The following is a 6,976-nucleotide window of genomic DNA, read 5'->3' on the forward strand; positions in this document are numbered from 1 at the left end:
CGCGGGGGCCGGGGCGGCGGCGCTGGGGCGGCGAGCGGCGCTCAGAGCCCGCGGCGCTGCGCCATGGCCGGGCCGCGGCCTCAGGGCTCGGCAGGCCTCAGCTCTCCATCGTGGCGAGCCCGCGGCCCCCGCCCCGCAACGACCGCGGCCCTCGGCGAGCGCGGCGCGCCCGCCCGGCTCCTGCTCTCGGCCCCGCTCGACCCGGCCCGGGCCCCGCTCGGTTCGGGCTCGGCTCTGGCTCGGCTCTGGCTCGGCCTCGCTTGGTTCGGGCTCGACTAGGACTCGGCCCCGCTCGGCTCTGCCCGGCCCCGCTCGGTTCGGGTTGGGGCTCGGGCCCGCTCGGCCCGGCGCCGCCCCGCTCGCTTCAGGATGGGCCGCGCCCGGTCCCGCTCGGCCCGGCTCGGCCCGGCTCGGCCCCGATGGCGGCTCCCGCGGCCGCCCCTGCCCTCAGCGCTGCGCCGAGGGGTTTCCCGGCCGACACCGCACGGGCCGCGCGAGCATGCGCAGACGGAGCGCGTCCACCACGCCGCACGTGACCCGGCGCCGCGCGTGACACGCGGTCACGTGGGAGCGACGGCCCCGCCCTCTGTCGCGCGCGCCCCCTAGCGGAGCGCGTGGGCTGCTGCCCTCATGAGGGGGCGGGAAGGGAAGGGCTGGGACTGAGGGGAATATCGACTGTATAGCCTAAGGAATCACGGACCGGGACTGAGGGGAATATCGACTGTATAGCCTAAGGAATCACGGACTGGGACTGAGGGGAATATCGACTGTACAGCCCAAAGAGTCACGGACCGGGACTGAGGGGAATATCGACTGTATAGCCCAAAGAGTCACGGACCGGGACTGAGGGGAATATTGACTGTACAGCCTAAGGAATCACGGACCGGGACTGAGGGGAATATCGACTGTATAGCCTAAGGAATCACGGACCGGGACTGAGGGGAATATTGACTGTATAGCCTAAAGAGTCACGGACCGGGACTGAGGGGAATATTGACTGTACAGCCTAAGGAATCACGGACCGGGACTGAGGTGAATATTGACTGTACAGCCCAAAAGAGTCACGGGCCGGGACTGAGGGGAATATTGACTGTATAGCCTAAAGAGTCACGGGCCGGGACTGAGGGGAATATTGACTGTACAGCCTAAGGAATCACGGACTGGGACTGAGGGGAATATCGACTGTACAGCCTAAGGGATCACGGACCGGGACTGAGGTGAATATTGACTGTATAGCCCAAAAGAGTCACGGACCAGGACTGAGGTTAATATTGACTGTATAGCCTAAAGAGCCACGGACCAGGACTGAGGTGAATATTGACTGTACAGCCCAAAAGTGTTCACCGACCGGCTCAGGGCTTCCTATTGCCATCGTGCCCTGTTTCAGCCCTGCCTCTTGCAATGTAGGCACTGCTGTCGTGTTCAACCCGTCTATTGAAACTTACCAACAACACTTCACTTTACAAATATTTACTTTCTAGTTCGTAAATTTCTACACAAGAAACCTTTTGCCCACCAGCTGCTGCATGGCTGTCTCAAGGAAATCTATCCAAAGACAAGTTATTTTTGAAATAAAAATAGTGAAGCCTTGGAACGAACTCTTCTCATGTAAGGTTTTAGTCTAAGCTTGTGGTCCCTGTGGGGAGTTGGGCTCCTGTGTCCCACAGAACCTGCCTGGCTGCTCCCCGGGACACTGCAGCATAAAGGAACTGACCTGGGCTGATCTGAGCCTGGGCTGTGGGCTATGGCTGGGGACATGGACAGACAGGCTGGATGGGGTTCTGGGACAGTGGAATGTGTCCCTGCCCATGGCAGGGGATGGATGTCCTTTGAGGTCCCTTCCCACCCAAACCATCTCCAGGATGTGTCATCTTCCATGACTCCAGGATGTGTCACCAGCTCCTGGTTCAGGGAATGCTGCCATGCCCTGGACAAACCTGTCAGAGCCAAAGGAAAGGCCTGATGTGCCTGTTCCAGGCTGTTTCCTGCATGCAACAGAAATGCTCATGTCACATCAAGTGTCCTCAGCCACCCACATCCACAACTTTAAAAAACAAAACGTGAACTTCCTGATGAGGCAAAGCAACACCTCGTGGCTTTCAGAGGGGCTGGGTTACTCTGAAAGCCAGAAAACGCTAAAGCAGTGTTGAGGCTTGGTGGTCTCTGCACACCTGTGGGCACCTGGGCTGTTCTTGTTATCTTTAAATTAGTTCTGAAACTTTGAACTCTTTCACTTCAAATACATTCCGCAAAAAACTGTTATAGCTGCTGCTCTCTAAGTTCTGCAGAACAACAAGAATGTGTTGGCACTTTTTAGGTCATGCTCAGACATTAGTTTAAAAAATGAGCAATAAACAGAAACTATTTGCTGTAACATGGAGTTTCAGTGTTTACCATGATGGATTATTGGGAGCTGTGTGGGAGCTTCATCTCACTTAGTACTTTGCTGATTTATAAGCAGTTTTATCTGAGCACAGTTCTGCTGCTCAGAGCACCTTCAGCTGAGCTTTGGTCTTTGCTGCTTTAATTCTCAAATAGACAAGTGCTTGACTTCTAGAATCATAGACTAATAGGATGGTTTGGTTGGGGAAGGACCTTAAAACTCATCCTTTCCCACCCCCTGCTATGGGCAGGGACACCTTCCACTGTCCCAGGCCACTCCAAGCCCTGTCCAGCCTGGCCTGGGCACTGCCAGGGATCCAGGGACAGCCCCAGCTGCTCTGGGCACCTGTGCCAGGGCCTGCCCACCCTGCCAAAATCCCATCTAACCCTGCCCTCTGGCCATCTAAGGCTGTGACATTTGTTCTCAAGCCTTGGATTGAGGCTGACACCGAACTGCCCCTGTTGTACAGCTGAACTCTACAAAGAGGAACAAACAAATCTTCAAAGCTGAGCAGGACAAATCAGGCCTGGCACCTTCCCAGCCACGCGGGCAGGTCTCCTGGACGAGCAGGCTGACAAGGCGGCAGGGTGTGGAATTGTATTTCCTTCTCCAGTTTGCGCTGTCAGCAGCAGTGACGCCACTTGTTTCCATCCTGTGGCTTGAGCTCTGCAAGAGGAGAGGAACTCACCTTGCCCTGAGCTCTCAGGGCTTGGCTGACCCAAGGTGCCAGCCCAGCCCAGGAGGGCCGAGGCTGAGCCCACGGGGCCAGTTCTGCTGGAACACCCACGCTGCTCCCTCAGCCCAGCCCGGTGTCATCACCCCACCCAGGGCTGGGGGCAGGCACTGGCTAAAGCTAACCTTTACTAGGAGTGACTGATGGCTTCCCAGAGCTCCTACCAGCCTGCAATCAATCCATGAGCGTTTGCCAACTCCCTGAGGCTCAGGGGACTCAGAACTGAGGGAAACTGAAAGAGTTGTGCTGGAACACTGAAACAAATCCAGAAAGCTGCTTTTAGCTTCCATAGGTAAGGAACAAACAAGGAAGCAAACAAGCAAACCCAGCCTGTAATTACCCAGAGTCCAGCGAGCTGCTCCTCCTTGGCTTTGCTTACACCCTCCAGCACGCCACTGACCCTGCTCACCCTTGTGGGCTGCTGGAAGGTGCTGACCCCGTTTTCAGAGGGTCCCAACCCTGGACAGCCCCTCTTTAATACCCTCTGGACTAAGGAGAAGATTTACCCTGTCAACGAGTCAGAAAGAAGATGAGAGCTCGTTCCTCATCACAGAACGAATCAGGAGAGGTATAACCTCCTCCCTGCGTGAGCAGCATAAGAGTTACTATCAGAGTAAAAGGAACTCTTCCATGATAATCAGAGCTAATTTACTCAGAAAACCCTAAAGGCCATTGAGAGCTCCAGCAGCATCCCCAAGGAGCCTGTCCCAGAACAGGGCTGCTCCCACCTGAGGATCCTGGCTCCAGCACCCCACAGTGAACCCACCCTCTCGGGGCCATCCCTGGGTGGTGACCCCAAATCACAGCAAGCTCTCCTCTGCAGAAGGCTTTCCTTTGGTCCCAGCCCCGAAGGATGCCCGGGGCTGGCTCGGGTCAGCTCTGGCACTGCCCACGGAGCCCTGTGCCCTGGCAGGGAGGGCTGGGAGCAGAGCCCGCAGCATCCCCTGTCCTGCGGTGCCCGAGCTGTGGGCACAGAGGGGGATAACGCTGCTGGCGGGCACATCTCGCCCTCCTGCCGGCAATCCAGAGGCTCTGGGAAGAGCCGGCTCGTTACCTCACCACCGACACTGCCGGCCATCACCTCCCCGCCTGATCCCCCTCGGTGTGGCAGCACCAGGGTGGCCTTGCTGCTTGAATTTCGAGTCACTGATTAAGCTGCTCGGCGAAAGAAAAGAGAAAATTAACTGACCATTGCTACCTCGGGAGAGGAGGAGCCCGACGCAATTTACTTTTTTATTTTAGCTTAGGGTGTTTTTTCACCAAGGAGAGCGAACCCTCCGCCCCCGTCCCCGCCTGCCACTAGAGGTCATTTGAGCACCGGGAGAGGGACCGGCGGCGGCTCCTGCCCTGGGCAGGGCCACCTTCCACTGTCCCAGGCTGCTCCAGCCCTGTCCAGCCTGGCCTGGGACCCTGCCAGGGATCCAGGGGCAGCCAGTTTCTCTGGGCGCCTGTGCCAGGACTGCCCACCCTCCCACGGGGGAGTTTATTCCTAATATCTAATCTAAGCGTTTGGAGCCATTCCCCCTTGTCGTGTAAAAAGTCCTTTTCCGCTCTCTTGGAGTCCCTTTAGGCACAGAACGGGGTTCTGAGAAGGCCGCCTCTTCTCCAGACTGAACAACCTTACAGCTGAAAAGAGCTCTGGTGCCCGTTTTGGGTGGTGGTTTCTGTTCAGAAGGGCAGGAAATGCCCAGTCATGGACATACATCTCAGCCATGTCCAGCAGAAGACCAGCAGTGGTTCATGCCCAGCACAGCCCCGTGGCTGCTCCCAGAGCCCTGGCTCAAGCTGCCCCAGAGGCTCCCACGGGCACGGAGCAGCCGGGGCTGTGCTGTGTGTCCGAGCCCTCTGCAGAGAGCAAACACCTCTGGGCACCTCTGGGCACCACTGCCGGGCACTGGGCAGCTCCTGCGCCGGTCCCAGTGCCAGCAGCTCCCGTGGCAGCACCAATGTGTCCATCCCCATCAGCACTCTCACCCTTCTGGCCGAGCTCCTCGCCTCCAACCTTTCTTGCTTCGGGAATCTGTGTCCTCTGTGCAGCCTCTTGTCTGCATCCATCCACTCGCACACATCAAAGCAGCCCCACCTTCCCTCCTCATTCTCAACGCCTCAATAGGTTTGAAACCAGAATTAATTAGAGGGATCAAAGGGCCCTTCTGCTGCGCCCTGCAGCCCTCCCCTCCCGGCCAGGCTGGCTGCACACAGCAGCTATCACGGGCTGCAGATGCCGAGGATCAGCAGAGGGAGGGCAAACCCGAGCGCTGCTCCTCTGCAGCTCCCTGCGTGGCTGCACTAATCGCTCAGCAGACGCTGCTGAGTTTGTGGAATTGGCTGCTGATGGGACCGTGCTTGACTTTATCCCTGGATTCTGTCTGTCTTTGAGTCATCCTGGTTGTGAGTCACACAGCCGCTAATCCCTTGGAGATAAGGGCCTCATCCAGCTCTCTCCACGCAGGTACTGCTGCCTCTGCCTGCTCTTCAAACCAGCAATAAATCCGTGTGAGCTGAGGCTGTGGTGGGAGCACTCCGGGACACACTTGGGGGCTGTGCCAGCTCCTGCCACCTTGGGAGCCGGCCTCCCCAGAGCCAGGGCTCTCAGCCACTCCTGCTCAGCAGCCCTGGGGGCTCCTGCCTTCCCAGAACCATTCAGCACACAGCCTGTTCCTCCCAGGCCCGGGGAGCTCGCCCCTTCCCCAGCACAGCCCTGCATCCCCAGCAGCAGGACCAGCAGGACCCCCTGTGCCTGGTACAGCTCCCCAGCAAGGGTGAGCTGAAATCCAGCACTTTTGTGCCCTTCATTCTAACACCTTGTATGTGTCTGTCAGTACATTGTTCCTGCTTTAATTTCTCCCTTTGTTAAAAGGTGTTTTATCCCAGTTTAAATCTCTCTCAGTTACACAGCTGCTTGTGCCATCCATCACCAACTTCCCACACGGCAACTGGAGACCACAACTGAGTGATCTTTAACCCCCTCGACTCACCTCTTTAATCTTTCAGCCCTGGCAGATTTCCAGCCCTGAAGCAGCTCTTAGAGCCCCCGCCAGGACTCTGCAGCTTCTCAGCCTTGCTGGGAGCAGAGACACCAGCACTGCCCCCAGGTTGTTACTGGGCTGGCTGGTGCTGTGCAGGGAACCTTCCCCTCTGAGACTTGCTTTGGCATTTCCTGTGGGTACCCAGGGATGAACCACATCATTGCCCTGGGCTCATATGTGCTGGTACCTACCCTGTCTTTGAGCCTGTCCAGTGCTCCCATCTCTGGGTGTGCCCCCCTTTGCCCCTGCTCTTCCAGGCCATGCCCTCACCCTTTGCTGCACCCACTGCCATCTCAGCCTGCAAGGCAGGGCCCAGTGTGGGTCTGAGGGGCATCAACCCCTGGGAAACCCTCTTTGATTCCTACTCTTTAATTTCCCTTTTGTACCTGCAGTGATTCATGAAGCCTGTGCTGTTTCCAGAGGCAGCATCCCCGTTCCCAAGCTCACCTAAGCCCCAGGAGCAGGGGGAAAGGCCCAGCCTCTCCTGCAATGAGGCACAGGTGAGCGTTGGGTGCTGCCTGCCCTGATCCAGCCCACCTACACTCCCCCAGAACCCACCTGGCAGTGAGCTCAGCCCCAGCTCTGCTTCTCCAGCCTCTCCACTCACCCACAGGTGGGATACCGTGCTGTGCTGGCCTCACCCGTGTCACCAGGGATGATGTTCTCCTTCTCTGTTGTTCTCCCCAGCCCAGGGAGTGGAAGCCACATTTGTATGCAAAGTTTGAGAGCAATTAAATTGAATTCTAATTATTGTATATCACAAATTAGCAATTTCTACCATGCTAATATTAATTGCTAACACGACGATAAGGCGTATCAGGCAGTGAGGAT

This window comes from Melospiza georgiana, chromosome 16 (assembly GCF_028018845.1).
Source record: "Melospiza georgiana isolate bMelGeo1 chromosome 16, bMelGeo1.pri, whole genome shotgun sequence".
In the NCBI taxonomy this organism is placed as follows: Eukaryota; Metazoa; Chordata; class Aves; order Passeriformes; family Passerellidae; genus Melospiza; species Melospiza georgiana.